The 17,864-nt window shown below is 39.5% G+C and overlaps 1 protein-coding gene and 1 long non-coding RNA gene across 3 annotated transcripts in view; one reads left to right on the plus strand and one right to left on the minus strand.

The window, feature by feature from the left end:
* LOC146891457 (uncharacterized) overlaps window positions 1–7,427 on the minus strand; it is a 39,357-nt gene extending 31,930 nt beyond the window's left edge. The window contains exon 1 of the long non-coding RNA XR_014997343.2: window positions 6,086–7,427. This is a non-coding gene — a long non-coding RNA (uncharacterized LOC146891457). The remainder of the gene's footprint in view (window positions 1–6,085) is intronic.
* Window positions 7,428–7,449: 22 nt separating this feature from the next.
* Window positions 7,450–17,864, plus strand: part of Lingo2 (leucine rich repeat and Ig domain containing 2) — a 1,156,348-nt gene continuing 1,145,933 nt past the window's right edge. The window contains exon 1 of one of the 2 annotated variants that reach the window (XM_085677246.2): window positions 7,450–8,103. The gene's annotated coding sequence lies outside the window, so the exon portion shown is untranslated. Of the gene's footprint in view, window positions 8,104–8,726; window positions 8,913–17,864 lie in introns of those variants that run through there. The other variant, XM_085677245.2, reaches the window with a different exon arrangement.

Consider the following 17,864-nt stretch of genomic DNA (forward strand, 5'->3'; position numbering starts at 1 on the left):
CAAGAATTTAATTTTCTTCTATTTTATCCCTCATCTAATAGACACATTCCACCATTTCACAATAGAAGCAGAGGCTGGTGCGTCAAACATCCACAATTGAGCCTTTAGAAGACACCCCACCCCCTATTAAGGGACATTATATTTATTTCTATGTCATTCTTGATTATTATTTTTGAAGTTAGAAAATCTTAAAATCTTGGGGCTAGAATTCAAATCAGAGATATTTATTGTTATATTCTATAGGTTAACTGTTACACAGGAGCACACTTAGAATGAATTTAAAGCCTCTTGTCTGGTACATTAGCTGATCAGTAGTGGGCCCCACATGACAACTCTAGCACAATAAACATTGATTAAGACTTAAGAAAAAGTACTTTCAATGTAGTTTTTTTTTTTTAGTTAAAATACAATTACAATATTTACCCCGTTCCTCCATTTATTCCCTTTCATTTTCTTCACATAGTACACCCTCATAATCCCTCTCAAATTCATGGTCTCTTCTACAATTATTGTTGCTACACCAAGGTTAGAAGTAAAAACCATCTACTGGTTATGCCATTTCACTAATGTGTGATGGAGAAGAGCATTTTGGAACTTCATGTGATGACTTACTGACAGACTGAGAGTTGAAGACAGCAAGCATGACTTCAGAGCAAGAAACCAAGCAAGCTGAGATCATCATGAAAGGAATGGAACGTTCATATTTTTTTCCTGACCATATTACCTTGTTGGATCTCCTTCATTGTCAAAAATGTCAAAACAGCCACCAGGGCGCCTTAGGAGGACAGGAAGCAGCAAATTCCTGACACCCAAGTGCTTTCTTCAGCAAATGCTGCAACTGTACAGAGAGCCATTCATTTAGGTTTGCCTGTCATTACACTTTGCTGCACCATGTGCTATGAATTGAAACAGTAGAGAAGAGACAGTATATTAAACAGGTGACTTAGCTGTACACAAGATTGTAGCTTAAGATAATTGTTTAAGTCAGTTTAGCAATGGGTATAAAAGCACTAGGTATTATGTTCACATTACTTCTATGTTGAAACGCAATGAGACTTTTAGGATATGATTCTATCAATCTTGATAATTGGAACTGATAAAGGATAGCCTTCTGTATATGTGCTGCTATTATTGGCTGATGAATAAAGTTCTTTCAGCCAATAGCGTAACAGAGTAAATCCAGGCAGGAAATCCGAATAGAGATAGAGCAAGAGTAGGCAGAGTCAAGGAGATACCATGTAGCTGCTGAAGGAAAAAGATGCCAAAACAATACTGGTAAGCCACAGCCTTGTGATGGCACACAGATGAACAGAAATGGGTTAATTTAAAGATCTAGCAAGAAATACACTTAAATCGTCACCCAAACAGTATTATAATTAACATTGTTTCTGTGTGATTATTTGGGCCTGGGCCGCAGGAAACAAAAATGCAGTCTCCGTTTATATGAAATAATAGCAATGTTGCTTAAATTAGGATACTATTGTGAAATTAAATTAAATGACATATATCCTGCAATTAATGCAGTGGGAGGCATGAAGGTTATTATTGCAGACATTTCTATCTCCTCTCTTCACATGTTTTACTTCAATCAGGAGCCACGTGCTATTTTTGATTTGAGGACCCTGTCATGAACAGTGGAGCAAAGTTTGTGTCATCCAGCTAATCTAGATAACTCGTTCTGTCATTAGCTCTGGACCCTGAATTGAGACAGTGAAGATTCAACCTCCTCCACCAACCATATAGTTTCAGTAGCTTTATCTCCTTCACAAAGTACTTCCTGCTTCTGTAACTGTTTTCTCATTTTATTGAATGAAGGTAATAAGTTTGTTGTAAGTATTTTAAAAATTCTACCCAGTTTCTTAAAATTTGGAACATTAAAAGTGTTGAGTAAAGGATGGCTATTATTTGAATGAAATGAACAAATTCTGAACTATTTCAAATAAGGCTTCCATGAATCAGGACAGCATAAGAACATCAGTGTAAACTAGGTAACTTCAAGGATATAAACAAGTACCTAAGAATAGACATATTTCGCTTCCCCTCCGCCACAATATGTCTCCGAGTGAGGTGTGCATACTCCTCACCGAGCAAACACATCTCCATTTGATAACCCAGAGACAGACAGCCATATTATGCCATTCCCCAGGGAGCCATGGATTCTTAGATAATTCTAAGCCAAAGACATCATAAAAAGATGCTGCCATAATAGGGCTCTTCCTCCCAGAGAACCTTATTAGTCTCTTTACAGAGAAGGTCCAACTAACAGGAGTTAGACTTGCCACCTGCTGAGTACTGAATGTGGCTCACACTGGAATGCTGAAGTGTGCCCTCCATAAACGATTGAAGTGAAATCCTAGCCTTGGAGAAGAAGTCTTCAAAAGTGAAAAGAACTAGGTCCCTTATGATCCCATTGGCAGTCTTAGGAAGAAGAAAGAACTGTCCGTGAATACATTGAAGGAAGGGCATTCAGGGATACATTTTGGAAAGTGCAGGTTTTAGGCAAAAAAGACAGCATTCACCAGTGATGAACTAGAAAACTGATTTCAGGTTTTTGACTTAAAATTGTGAGAAGCAATTTTCTGACGTCTAAGCCACCCAGGGTAAAGTATTTTGTTATAGAAGCCCAAGCCTAGGCACTTCCCTTACTTTATCTATTTGTGCATGTTTGGGTCAAAGCCTCACCCCAACTATTGGCATCCATACATGCAAAGAGTCTGGATTGCTTGGGCAGAAGTTCCACCCCCAAGTTCCTCCCCTGGGAGTTGCCTCAGTCAAGACTCCACCCCGGAGAAAGTCCCATCAAAGGATGACCTCTCCCCAGAGATGCTCAAGATCACTCCCACAGGGTATTTAAACTGCCTCCCAGAGAACAAATATGTTGTTTTCTAGTCTTCCTTTCCTGTCTCTCTTCTGGGGGGCTAGGAAACCATCTGGAAATACTTGTATCCATTAAACCCGAGCTTTTTCTAATTCGGTTCAATTTGGTCTAATTGGATTATTGCATCTGTGGAGAGGTTTATCAAAAACTTTTCACCACACCCGATAAAAGGTAGATTAAAAAATGTGTGACAAAACTTCCATCCATTCTTTTAAATCATTTCCCTAAATGTAAAGGTTAATATAAATGCAAAATGTTCTTTGTTTCATATCTCTCCTAAAAGATAATTTTTTAGGTAAAATTTCTAAAACTTCCACACATTCCCAAGCTAAACAAACATCTCACCTCTACCTCCACATTTTGTCCTTTTATTCCACAGTCCTAGCAGGTTTTATTAAGAATCAAAGAAAACACCTTACTTCATCTGTCTGTTTTCACCTAAAAATTCCACGGAGACATTGATAAATATGATGAATTTCTCATCTTTTTGCCTGTAGCAGCATAGTCTAAATATAAGAATAATGTAATGGTACTACACTAATACATATTTGGAGAATATTATACAATATGGGCCACTGGAAATGACAGCTACATTTTTTTGTGGGTTGTTCTCATGTCACTTCAAATTCAATGCCATATGTGCCCTGAATCTTTTAAATTTCAACACTTTAAAAATGTGGTAATAATACCTTACATGAGATTGAACCTCAACAAAATATCTAGGGTATAATGCAATACTTTTAACTGTAAGCACAAAATGATATATTTCTAAAATTTTCTTTAAAAAAGATGTGTTTTTATTAATTTTAATTATGTGTGTCTCTATATGATTATGGGTAAGTGAATATATGTACCCATGGATGGCAAAGAGGGTTTTGAATCATCTGGGGTTGGAACTAACCACAGAACAACCATTCCAGTCACATTGTTGTAATTCATTGACATAACTGAAAATTTATCTTAGTATTCTCTTAATTTTCACATATAGCTTGAAATATGAAAAAATTAAAAGTTACTTATAACTGTGAATCCATTGTGTCATGAGCTCCAATCTCTTCAATTTTTAATCCAGCATTTATTACTTTGAGTGAAATAATGCCAAGAAAATATAATCTTACTTTTTATGTTTTTATTTTTATTTTTTATTTTTTCAAGAAAGGATTTCTCTGTAGCTTTGGAGCCTGTTTTGGAACTTGTTCTGTAGACCAGATTAACCTCAAACTCCAGAGATCTGTCTGCCTCTGCCTCTTGAGTGCTGGGATTAAAGGTTTGTACAGTCACAGTCAGGCATATAATCATGCTTTAATGCTAAAATGTTTGTTTGTTCTTTCCTAGTCCAGGTTTGTTTTTATTTTATTTTTTTATTATTTGTAGAGACCTGTTTATTTTCTAATGAGAGAGAGAAAGAGAGAGAAAGAAAAGGTGTGAATTTGGGTGGGCGCAGTGGTAGGGAGGTTGTGGGAGGAGCTTGGGAAGGAGAAACCATAATCAGAATTAGTGTATGAAAAAAATCTATTTTCAAAAACTTGTGGGAAAAATGTTAACTGTTTCAATAATTCTATACACAAATATATACAAACCAGATTGCCCAAAATGAAGCCTATTATAAATTATCATATTACTTTATCCTGTATAAAAAATATGTAAATTCCCTTTAGCCGTGAATAGCTAGAAATGTTTGTTCCTGAATGATTGAACTGAGCCAAGTAAGTTAAGATTACAGCCTTCAAATTAAGGCAGATATGGGTTTCATGTTTACTTATATATGGCAAAATATCTTTGGTACCTTTGGAAAATCGGCATAAGCACTAATTTCACTGTCATCTGAGAACACAGAACATCACTGAATTAATATACACGATTCACATGGCAGAGCTTTGCTTGTCAGTGCGCTGGCACCCTATGCCTCAGGTTTATTCTGTATGGGATCCTTACTAGGCAGCAAGGAACACTATAAAATGCATGTCACCATTCTTGCTTTCCTTGTGCACCATGCTGTAGGAAAGGTATATTGGTAATTAAGGGATAACTTTAATCTATAACAAAGCTACATGTTAACAGGATAAATGCTTTGCTTCTGAGAGAGTGAATGCCATTATTTAATTACAATAACCTTGAAGAATATAGAGGACCAGTCAGGCTCCCCTGAAAGAGAGATATCACCTATACTGAAGACGACTTTCATTTCTCAAAGGATGTGAAGAGACACACCCGCGCTGGATGGATGCAGCACTCATAATCTGAAGCTGCAATAAATTGGATCTGACAATGCTTTTGAGTTTCAACCCTTTTACTCAGTTCTGTATATAGAGGATGAGACGTTTATCGTGTTATAAATGGAGGCTGGGGCACTGGGTGGCACCCTCGGAACAATCCACTTAGTGTACATGTAAATGACCTACTTTGTTTTTGAAAGGAGGCATCAGTAGCAGGTTGCATGTCAGCAGCAACCAGGAAGATCATCCCAGTCCAGAATCTTCCTGGAGAGGAGTCTGCTCAACAGCAGGGCATTTTCTTTCATCAAGAGGATCATTCGATTTTTGTAATCCACATCCATTGTTAATTGATAGATTGATATAATAAAACCATAATGTAATGATTGCCTTAAGTTGGAAATTGTTTATTATAATTCTTAGCTCCACTTCAGTTCACAACAGTTACTTATTAAAGGCGGAAAACAATTACAACTCAAAAAGTACCAAATCCTATCGACCAGGAGACAATGCATAGATAGCACCAAGTTCAAAACCAGCTTAGCATCCCTCACTTGAAACGCTGCAAAACTATCCATGTCCAAAATACATCTTAGCATGTCAAAACTAAATAAAATGCATTCTTAATTTCAATTGCTTAGCATTTCTCCCGAATACACGTTTTTTGTTTTTTTTTTTTTTTTTTTTATTTCAACTAGGCTCCTTGAACTGGCTTTTAACTCCTGCTTTCACTGCAACAGAAGGAAAATGTCATTGAATTCACTCATACTCTGTGGGTGCCTTTCCTTGGGTAGCAGAGCAAATGGCTTGTGGTTATCTCACTCCTAAGAACAATTTCTATGGATCCAACATCCCCCAAAACAACAAGAATCTCGGAAAGGGATTCTGTCTGGTTCTTTCACACAGGGTCTAAGGTCCACTCACTCAAGAAATTCAGACTGCATCCCTGCTTTCGGAATGATGCTGGTAGCCCTGAATGCTGCTACAAGCTTACCTTGCTATGATTTGCTACTCAGGCAATGATTACCGTTGCTGCAGCTCCTACCAACCTAAGTTTCTTCTTTTGCTCAAAATCCTTCCACTTTCGGCAACCCACAATTCCTCCTCCAAGTGGAAGAGGACCACTCAAAATACCCTGGATCTTGAGAGAAGACGCTCTTGTGGAGACAGCGGGGGAGTGGCGCACGTCCCTCCTGCAAAGGGTCCTAGCGCCATCTCTATGCCGCCGCCTCACTTTTGGTTTTCTGCCTTATCCACAGAGATTTCGTGAAGAGCCTGGGAGAAAAACTCGGAGCCACTCGGCCTTTCCAGTACTTGGGAAGCTGAATAATCGCAGTAAAGCTTTGCTGAACTTGAGCACGGAGCATAAAGGAGAATCGGGGCTCGCAATAAAATAACAAAATAAAATAATCAAAGAAACCGTCGTGGCAAAAGTTTACTTTCCACCGTTAACAATGAATTCCTGCTCTCCAGTCCAGGCAAGACAAATTCCACAGCGTGGATTCCTAGTAGGTGTTTGTGGCGGATTTCTGACTGCTTCAAGGAGGAAAGATGATCTGGCTTAGCGCGCTCAGCTGCGCAGTAGACGGGGATCAGTGGCTTGAGGGCAGCTTCAGTTGCCACAGGAACTGCAAGGAGACCTACACCACTATTTCTGCCAAAATACTGGAAAGGGAAATGAAATGGACTGGATCTCCCTCCAGGCTTCTAGTCTCTCCTCTTTCTACAGCTGACTCTTTGGCTCACTACCATCCAGCTTTTCAATAAAAGTATAGAACCCAAAATTAGTTCTGATCCAAAAGCTGGCCAACGCAAGTCCCTGGTCAATTCTTTGCAAAACCATCTAGGTGAACTTCGGTAGCTCTTTGAGACAAAGTTATGGAATGGGAACGAGGGAATGTCGCCAGGAGATTCTGTCCAGGATATGGTGCCAAAATTCTTCCATTCAAAGGATGTCTGGGAGTCCCTTGTTTGTTGAGGTGCTGCGGGCACTTCAGTTCTCCACTGAAGAAGGGGCACTGGTCACCCTGAAGGGTGGGGACGGGAAGAGGGTCTGAAGTCCTGCCATCTTCGGGTTCAGGGTTTCTGGAGAAGAGTTGACCACCGGTAAGAGCTAGGAGTGGAGATATGACACCAGGCTGGGAGACAGGAGAAGGTAAAACAGACTTGAGGCCTCCGTTAACTGGAGAAGAGGTACGATGTCACCATGCTTCTAATTCTGGGATCCCCTGGTGTGGGCTCCCCTCTAGTTTTTGCCTGTGGCCTGTGGCCGCGATCGTGAAGCTGGGCGTGCGTGTTGGTGCGCGCGCGCGGGAGTGTGCGTGTGAGCGGTGCGTGTGAGCCGGGCGTGTGTGCGCGCAGTCCGCGCGCTGAGTGTGGCCGCCGGGACCCAGCAGCCCGCCGCCCGCCCGGTGTCCCTCCTTTCCAGCCATTCAACCTCCTCACCGATCTTCCCATCATCCGCCCCTAACCCATTACGACCGCCACTCAAAGTTTCCTTGGCAGAAACGCCTGGGTGCAGCGGCTGGAGCCCAGACGCCGCGGTGGAGGGCGATCCTCGGCGTGGCTCTTTTGCCGGTACCTGCTCCGCACCGAACCCGCCCGAGCGCAGGTTTTCCGACTTGGCGGGAGCAGGGGGAGGGGTGCGGTGGAGAGAGATAGAAGAAGCCTAGGCTCTTGACAGAATACACAGCTTGGCTGCCCAACACATTTGTGGGGTCACAGAAGAAAACTGGATCTGCAGCCAAGTTGCCTGAGCAGGAACCGGGGAGGTTTCCACCGCCGGCGCCGGCGAGGTTGTCCCTGTCTCCGTCACAGCAGGCTTGAGGGTTTGGAGATGCCTTGGCTGCCAGGGCTTTAGAACCCAACATTTTCTCCCTGGCCCCTTTGAAAGAAGACACCGACAGTGCTGAGACAAGGGGACGCCTGGAAGAAGACCCTGGACTCCGGTGCACTTCATCCTCCTTGGTTTTGGATTTTAAGGACACGAAGGGGCACCAACAGCATCTCAAGGTAAGAGACCGCAAACACGCTGATTGAATCTCCAGAGAGAATAACTTAAAATAGATATTGGGGGATACGGTGGGGGTTAAAGCAAGTTACGCGGAACCCCCTGGCTGTTGCCACGCAGCTGCACAACCCGCGCAAATGGCTCTGGGCAGGCAAGTGGAGGGCCAGCCAGTGCAGATGGTTGAGATCCAGACGGCAAAAGGGAGTGTCCTATCCTCACACTTCTGGATACCTATTGGGAATTGCATCTGGGGCTGGGTCCTCTGTCCAGGTTGATTTACATCTGGGCTTGCTTCTTGTTTTGTTTTTATTTTCCATTCTGGAAAGGTTTTTCCTTAGTCCCGCACACCCATTCCCTCTTTGCGATAGGGAGCTGTAGGCCCTGGTCCAGAAAGTAGACTGGGTGGCGGGCTAGGCTGGAGTAGGCGGGCAGGATGCGGGGATCTAGAGTCCACGCGGCCACAGAGTCCGCTCCCTGCAACCGGCGTCGGAGCCCAGATGCAGCGGGTCGGCTGCGTTTCGCTTGGCCTCCGCTAGAGGCTCCCAGCGGGCGCGGCGGAGCGGGTGGGTGTGGGGGCACGGGCGACCGAGGAGAGAGCGTGCCCGCCCGGTGGCCAAGGCGGCGCTGCAGAGGGGGGTCCAACTTGGATGGGTCGCAGGACGAGAGACCGAGTCTCCGTGCTCCTCCTAGCTTGGCGGCCCGTCGCGGGGACCTGAGCCCGAATCCAGGCTGTGCTCTAGAAAGCTGTGCGGGGATCCAGAGCCACTTCGGGGAGGCAACAATAGTCAGCACTCTGAGGGCAGCCCAGGAGGTAAAGCCTATCTCTATTTCCAATCCTACTCCTGGTCTAGGGAAATTCTCTGGCTGATATTCAGTTGGCACCCAGAGAAGGGTGGGGGTAATCTGTGAGGTCCCTGTCTGCTGTTCCTTCCCTTCTTCTCTCTGACGTTCTGGGGACTGTGCCTACGAACTAATCCCTGTTTCCCCTGCTACTCTGGACATTTGCTTCCTTTAAGGGCAAGTTTTGGTTGTGTTTATTTTTAATAATTTTTTTCTTAATTTTTTTGTTGTTGTTAGTGGTGGTGTGTGCAGGGTGGCTTCCTGTCAGTCACTGCTAGGAGCTCAGCAAGGCGATCTGCTAGGTCCCCTCTGAGCCGCAGTGGACCCTGAGTACAAGACTCAAGGGATGGGGTGTGGTGACAAAAGAGAGAACCACACCCTCTGCCTTTCCTCCCCCTTCCTCTTCACCTGCTGGTGGAGTCGCCCCATTCAGCATTTTACTGAGCTCCTTGCCCAAGGGACTGACTCTGTGAACAGAGCAGAGCTGCTGAATGACTTGGAAAGGGGAGGGAAAGATGAGTAGGAAGTCATGGCTGGAATATCACGGGGCAGAACGACGGTGAAGTTAAGGCTCCTGAGGAGGTGTGTGTGTGTGTGGGGGGGGGGTGTTGGGAAATAGCTTTGAGTTCAGATTATTTGATGAAGCAAGGCTTTTCACACTTCTCAGTGCTCCTAATATTTTCAGTATGTTCAATGCACTAACAAATATCTCTGCTAAATACTGATTTGGTCATGCTGGCTACTGGCTATGTTTGATTGTTGTGTATAACCCACAAAAAAAGTAAATGGATGTTTAAAATATTGTGCATACTTCAAGAGATTACGGTATGTCTGTCACAGTGCTGGAAATACATTTTCCAGTGTGCTGTGCAGAGTTTGTGCTTATCACGTGTGGTCATTTTCTCCTCAAACTCAATTTTGGAGTGCACTAAGGGTGCTTGTTACACCTCTTGTGATACTAACCCTCTTACGGAATAATACTCCAGGAAGGAACAAAATAGCTGGATCATTGTATGTTCTGGGAATAATGAATAAAAGCCAAGATCTAGCAGTTATGATATACCAGGTCACACGATGAAAATGAGAGGAAAACCTGATTTTCAGAACTGAGAAGCCATGGTTAACAGTTTTTTTTTTTAAAAAAAACATCTTTGTATGGGTGTTCTCACCATATTTATTAGTGTATATTACTTGCAATGCCGCTGAAGTGTGAAGCAGACAAAACTGAAGCACTATCTGCTGCTGAAAGCCAGCATATGTATTGGGATAGTACCAGGTATTTTCACCTTAAAGTTCTCAAGTGAAGCAACTGACTATTGATGATGAAATAGTTTAGTTATCATCCATGTGGAAGACATCCATTATTTACCTATTGATAAATCTATATATGGAAGTTAATTTTTCATATGATAGCTGTATTTTAATGCCAATGGAGGCTAGAGAAAATATTGATGCTTTATATTACAGACTATTACACACCATCATCTAGAGAGCATTTATATCATTTTTCAGGGGAGGCAAGATTCAATATCTTACCAGGGTCCCAGGAAAATAGTCAGCTCTTAAAATATATTGTCCTTAAAAATTTGGTGACAAACAAATTGATTGTTACCAGTCTACACAGTTATCTGCATATATAGACACACAGCGTGTATGTGGACAATTACCCAAAAAATGTGAAATTTAGGGTTCAGTTGTTTTTCTGAAACACAATTAAGGCAAAAGATTTTTTTGTATTAAAAACCGTGTTTGAGGTTTAAAATGTTTTGTGTTTCATAAAATTTTAGTGAGTCAAACAAGTGATGCTGCTTTGCAATCTTGAATTAAGTTTGGAGGCACCATCTCTAAAATATTTTCTCCCTAGTGCAGGCAATTTTCGAAGGGACCAAATATTGAACTCTTCCAGGGCTGCTCTGGAGCTGAAAATGGCCTGGGCCCTGTGAAACTTCACATGTAGAATCAGAACCGATAGGAAGTTGTCACAAATTAATTGGCTTGATGCTTCAATTAAAAACTGATTATGATCTGGCTCTGGTAGTCATTACGGTTGATTTCATTTGGTCTCCAGATATTCTGGGAAAGGACTCTAGGTGGAAATGTTTTCCCGCAGTACAGGGAGAAGTGGTCGCTATATGCAGACAGGCTTGGCAATAACTGATTCTCCAGTCTGGCTTGTTTTTTATCCACAAGGCAGCATGTTAGATGGAAAAGAAAATCAATTTTCTGATTTTATATAAATATTTTCCCTTTTTTTTTAAAAAAAAAAGGCCTCAAACTAACCTTTTTATAATTTTGATGAGACGATATGTACTCAAGCCATATCCTTTAATGGTGTAGGGGTTACTTCAGCATTACAAGCTTTAAGAACTGGTTAGACACAAAACAATACATAACATGAAAGGAAAAAATTGAATTTGTAAGGCATATTTGATAATAAGATAAAGTAGAACACTACACACAGGTGAAATTCCAGGACTCAGAGCTTACCTCTCTCATTGTATTCACCTTTGTGATTTCCTTTCCTTTTTATTTATTTTTTTGTTTTGTTTCCTTTCGCTGTGCATTTAAAAATGTTTCTATCTTCCTTTAATTTATTTTCTTCAGAATAAAATCAATGTGAGGTATTTTACAATTAGTAGCTCTTAATCCATTTTTACAGGTGGCAGTCACTTGGATGTCTCCTTCATTGGGCAGCGACTACTTTGGAAAGGAAGGATGGGTAATAGTGGGGATGAATGGGCTGCTGTGGACCTTTGGTGTTTCTGCTTCCGGTGCCTTTCCTCACTGTAACCAAATGTGCCTTGTTCATCATGAGCAGATTGCTCTTGCCAGGGCCCCTGCTCTGAAATCACTAGCAACTTTTGGGAAACCTTAATTCCAACCAAGTTATTATATATTCATTATATATTCATACACATATCTTTGTGTAGCTATATCTTTATCTTTGTGTATGCTTAATATGACACAGGTCGCAACTGTGATTACTTCCATTAACATTATGAAAGTTATTCAATATCCATAAACACTTTTAAAGTAGTTAGCTTCTGGACTGTTGGTTCAGTAGTTTTATCTATAGCATTAAACTCAAGCCTCACATAGCATCTTAGGTTTTACAGTAGACCTAGCCATATGAAATCAGATATCCCCCTTGTCCTGTTTCATTTTAGCGATTTCAGTACCAGGAATGTTAGCTATGTGTTTCTTTTGTCTAGTGAAATAGCAAGAAACTAGAAAATATTAATGAATTCTTGATTTGAATAAAATTTTGAAACTTCGTTGGCATACTTATGTGGTCTTTAGATAAGCCAAGAAGACCATTAGGATTTGTAATTGGAATGCAGTTTTAGTGTAGAATATTATTTTAAGATGTGTTACATTTTTTTAATGCTGTGGAACATTTATTTTGATGATACAAAGACATGTTGCATTTTTTAATGTTGAATTTGTTTAACTCTGTGAAACTGTGTTATTTTGCCTGCCTAAAACACCTGATTGATCTAATGAAGAGATGAATGGTCAATAGCAAGGTAGGATAAAGGATAAGTAAGGCTGCCAGGAAGAGAGAATAAATAGGAGAAAAAGAGAGAAATGAAGAGAGATCAAGGTGTGAAAAAAGAAAGGTACAGCCACCCAGCCACACAGTTAGCCACGTAGTAAGAGTGAAAATAAGATTACAGAAGCAAGAAAAGATAAAAGCCCAGAGGCAAATGTAGATGGGATAATTTAAGTTAAGAAAAGTTCTCTAGAAACAGGCAAAGTTAGGGGTAGGCATTTATAAGAAAGAATAAGATTCTGTGTGTGTTTTATTTGGGAGCTGGCTGGCAAACCCAAAGGATCCAAAGAGTCAAAGAGTATACTGGATTTTGCGGATCCAGTCCCTCTGGACACTCACCTTCCTGGACCTGGAGGGAGGCGGGAGGAACTTGAATTTCCCACTGGGCAGGAAACCCTGACTGCTCTTAGGGATGGAGAGAGAGGAGGAGAGGGAGTGGGGGGAGTGGGAGGGTGGTGGGAGGAGGGGCGGAAATGGAAACTTTTATAATTTAATAAAAATACAAAAAAAAGAAAGAGTAATAACAACACATTTTGCTTTGTTTTTTGTTTCTTAGTTACATTCCTTTGTTAATATTAATATCAGCCTCTGTTTATTAGCTGTAACTGTAAGTCAGATATCATTTCCTTCTTTTCAGCTTTGGATTCACTGTCAATATGAGTTTATTTTCATTATAAAGTGAGCAAGACTAAATTGAAGCCTAGAGGTCTAGGCTAGAAAACAAATTGCATTCTGCTTCAGATAATAGAACATAATAGCAATCTGTCCATAAAGAGGGAGTTACCATCTTCACAAAATTAATAACTAAATTTCAGAAGAGCAGGCATAGATGTAGACATTTGCAATTCCTGACACATTTCAGCTCTAGATGTGGCACTACAGAGTTGGTGAAGTGGATTCTACATTGGACTGCATTAGAGGACCTGGTATCTTCATAGAGTTTCATTCTAATATAAACTATGGTTAGCTCTAAGGCATATACCTAGTAGCCAGTACAAAAGGAAAAGCTAAGCATGCGAAGTGTATTGCTCCAGGTGTTTCCTGGGAGTCACAAACAGTGCCTCATGGGGAATGCCAAAATACAAAACAGTGGGCTCCAATGCTTAAAAGGGAGGTGTTTTTATCATCTAACAATTACATTTTGCTGGACTTGAGCCACACATGAACACACATTCTTATATAATCCTCTCACCCTGCAAAGGCACAGGCATATGTGTCCATATGGGGAAGGAGAAAGACAGAGGTTCCTGTAAAGATTAATGAGTACTAGAACCTGCTCACTAAGCTTGTAATTATGGTTTACATGTAGTTTCTTTCATGTAATTTCACTTGTAGGTAGTCACAAAACCATAGCCTCGTCCTCAGTTGGTTTCACTTATATTAATATGTATAAAGTTGTTAATATTAACATGATGTTCTATTTTTTTTACTTGGCATTTAAGGTATATATGATTTTTCATTGTTTATTTCAAATATACGTATAATGTGTTTTGGTCAAATTACTCACATTCCTCCCTCTTTAATTTCACACCCATTTCCCTCACTTTTTCCTCCTAAATTCATGTGCTCTTTGTTGGCTTGTTTCTGAGTCCTTTGAGTGCTCCCTGTATGTGCATGGGTATGGCACTATCTACTGGAGCATAAGTAGTTAAGTCCCACTTGCCTGAAAGAAACTGATTCTCCTTCCCATAGCAACCATCACTTGTCAATAGCTCCTCATTCAAGGTGCTACTTCATGAGACTCTCCTCCACCCATTCTGGGATTATGGAATGCTTGATATTGTTCAGGCCTCAAACATGCGGTCTCAACCTTTATGAGTTTACATGTGTAATAGTTCTTGACATGTCTAGAAAATAGGGTTTTGCTGCAGGCATCTGTTCCCTCTGACAGTCTTCTTTCATTCTGTCCTCTCTTCTCAAATGATCCCTGATTCTACAAGGGCTTGGGCGAGTGTTTTTATAGATGCCCAATTTACATTTGAATATTTCACTCTCTTAGTCTTTGCAGGTTGACTAGGAAACCAGTAATGGACTATGAGAAGAGAACCTGTCTCCCTTGGGTATGCAAATATGAAGACACATATCAACAGACTCAGAGTTAGCATCAGATTACGGGAGAGAACATGGAACATTTGTCTTTCTGAGTCTGTGTTCTCTTGCTATGACTGATTATTTCTAGCTCCATTGATTTACCTATGAGTAATATAGCTTCATTTTCTTAAAGCTAAACAATAATTCATTGTGCATATGAATCATAATTTTATTATCTATCTAATCTTTGTTGGGCATTTAGGCTGTTTCCATTTTCTGGATATTACAAACATTGTATTGTTAGACATAGTTGAGTAGTCATCTTTGTAGTAGGATCTGTAGACCTTTGGAGACATGCCCAGAAGTGTAGAGCTGGATCATGTGCTAGATCTATTTCTAGTTTTGGAGAACTCAACTCTGATGTTCATAGTGATTGTACGAGTTTGTCCTCCCAACAACAGGAATGAAGCATCTTTATTTCTATACATTCATGAAAGTATCTGTTGTCAATTTAAATCATATAATATTGTTTAATAGAGAAAAAAGTTGATAAGAACCAAGTAGACTACCATCAAGTTAAGAAAATACTTGCTAAGTATTTGTTATTTACAAAGACTTGCTAAATATTTGGTAAGTTAAATGCTTGATAATCATTTTGTTATCTACAAGTCTCTACCAAATAAAACAAATAAGCAAAAAACAAAAACAGAAGGCCGTGTCACCAGGCAATTAAGAGTTGGACGAAATAAGAGTATTCTGTAAAAGATTTGTAGAGGGGTGTCTAAGTTAGGGTTTCTACTGTTGTGACTTAATACTTGACCAAAAAGCATGTTGAGGAGAAAAGGTTTTATTCATCTTACACTTCCACATTTCTATTCATTATTGAAGAAGTCATGAAAGAAACTCAAACATGGCAGGAACCTGAAGGCAAGGGCCAATACAGAGGCCATGGAAGATTTTGTTCGCCATGGCCTGCTCAGCCTGCTTTCTTACGGAACACAGGACCACTAGCCCAGGGATGGTACCAACCACAGTTGGTTGACCTTCTCTCATTGATCACTAATTGAGAAAACGCCTTACAGCTAGATATAATGGAGGGATATTTTCAACTGAGGTTACTTCTTCTAGCTTGTGTCAAGTTGACACAAAACCAGACAGTAGAAAGGGGATTTATTGAGAGGACTAATATGGGAATATGGGGTATAATTTAAATCTATGGCCTTAATAATAATCTTAATAGTGCAAGTAAACTCAGTAATAAGACTGAAGAATTGGGAACATATATATATATATATATATGTATATGTGTGTATATATATTTCTTAATTTGGTACCAGAGTTGGATAATATGTATAGAAACTGATATAATTAGAAACTGCTAATACTCTCTGAAGTACAATTTGTATAATTATTATTTAACCATATATTCAATAGCAAATGTTCATAACTATGGACCTTAGACTTCCCTTTGAACAAAGCACCCTTAGAGTCGTTCTCCTGAGTCTCTAGTAATCCATTATGTATACACAAGAGGAAATGACTAGTGTGAATGGCTCCATATCGTCAAAAGACTTTGTATTTGTACACAACACCTCCTCTAAAGAGCTGGCTGTGAATGGATAAATAGTGTAAAATCCAAACTGTGGAAAAGCACTCAACAGTTAAAAGGAAAAAAGTCAAGATAAGCCATAATTTAGGAAACCATTAAACCAGTATATTCCAGTAAAGAAATAAGAAACATGGCTACTGCAAGGCGTGGCATATATAAAATGACAGAGAAATGAATCTGTAAAGATTGCTACTTGTGTGTGTCTGGAAAATGTGGATGAGAGTGAAAATGGGCATGATGAATATTTTAGTGTAGTTGAATCTATTCTGTTATTGGATTGTGGTGAAGGATGCATAAATATACTAGCTTACTAAAAATCTTTCAGTTGATCACTTAAGTAAATTTAAGGACATATACTTTATTTAAAAGTTAGGTTTTAAATGTACAAACTCAAAATAAAACAGGACACTAAAACTTTTCTCTAAAGTAAAGCACTGATACACATGATATCACTAATAAAATCCCTCTAACATTCAAGAAAAAACACCCATTTCACCCAAATGAGAAAATTATAGATGCTTTATTATTTTAAGTTGATCCAAAGATCAGGATTGCATTTATATCAATATCATGAAGAAATATAAGAAGGTTACAGACCAATATCTGTGAGGTAAATAGACATAAATATTATTAATAGAAGTAAAGATGCAAATATTAGCAAAATTTGAAGAAATAAAATGTCATCACCAAGTTGATTCATTTCATAAGTGCAATGGTGGCATAGCATTAGAAAAGAAATAACAGATTCACCATATTGACAGGTATAAAGTAAAAACAAATATACAGCTAATGCACTAATAAAGAATGAAATGTTTGAGATAGTCTGACTATTAATTAATTAATTGTGCTGGAGATTGGATGCATGACTTTGACTCATCATAGGCAAACGATCATTGCTGAGACTACATCCTCACACCTGACAATAATTTTTGGAACACCTCTTATCAAACTGGGAATAGACTGAAAAGTCCATAATCTTGATTAGAAAAAACTAAAATAAATATAGAGTTAATATAATACTTAATAATATTATATTAAAGCCCAAATGTCTTTCCTCTGATCTTGGAAAGGAGGCAATAAAGAGCAGGTACATTAAAAGGAAGATATAAAACCACCTTATTACAGTGAGAGAGTTTGAAAAAAAGATGAGCCACATGCCTAACAGGGGTGGTCAAGATTTGCACTGCTCATGAAATTGGAGTTGGTTTAAAGGATGTTGAAAGAAATAATTATTAAATGACATTATGGATAAATCTTTGAGTTCTATTGCAATAATAAAAAATGTAGTTGTAGAGCAACAGTCAATATAAAATGGCTCAATATAATAGATATTTAATATAAATTTCATATGTGTTAAACTACAGGCTTAAAAATGTTTATAAGCTTTTGTAAAAGAAAGCCAACTGAAATAAACTAAACATATAATAAAAGATTGTGTTTGGTTGCACGAAAGAAAGGAAATCCAACAGAATGGATTTATCTATGACGATTGAGACAGTTTCAGGAAAATTCTCTAAAAGATACCTGTAACTGGTGAGCAAACAGTAGTAAACTATTTACATAAAAGATGAATCCAGATCATTTATCTTTTCTACTTCAGCCTGTTTCCTTTCATATCTAAAAAGCTCAGTGTACTTTCGACCACATTAGACTCTTAATACTATTATTATATGCATTTCTCATTTGAAAGAATTTCCTTTATCCTGAAAGCCCTTTTATGAAGAGAACCA

The sequence above is a fragment of the Myodes glareolus genome, chromosome 16 (assembly GCF_982192425.1).
Source record: "Myodes glareolus chromosome 16, mMyoGla1.1, whole genome shotgun sequence".
NCBI lineage: Eukaryota > Metazoa > Chordata > Mammalia > Rodentia > Cricetidae > Myodes > Myodes glareolus.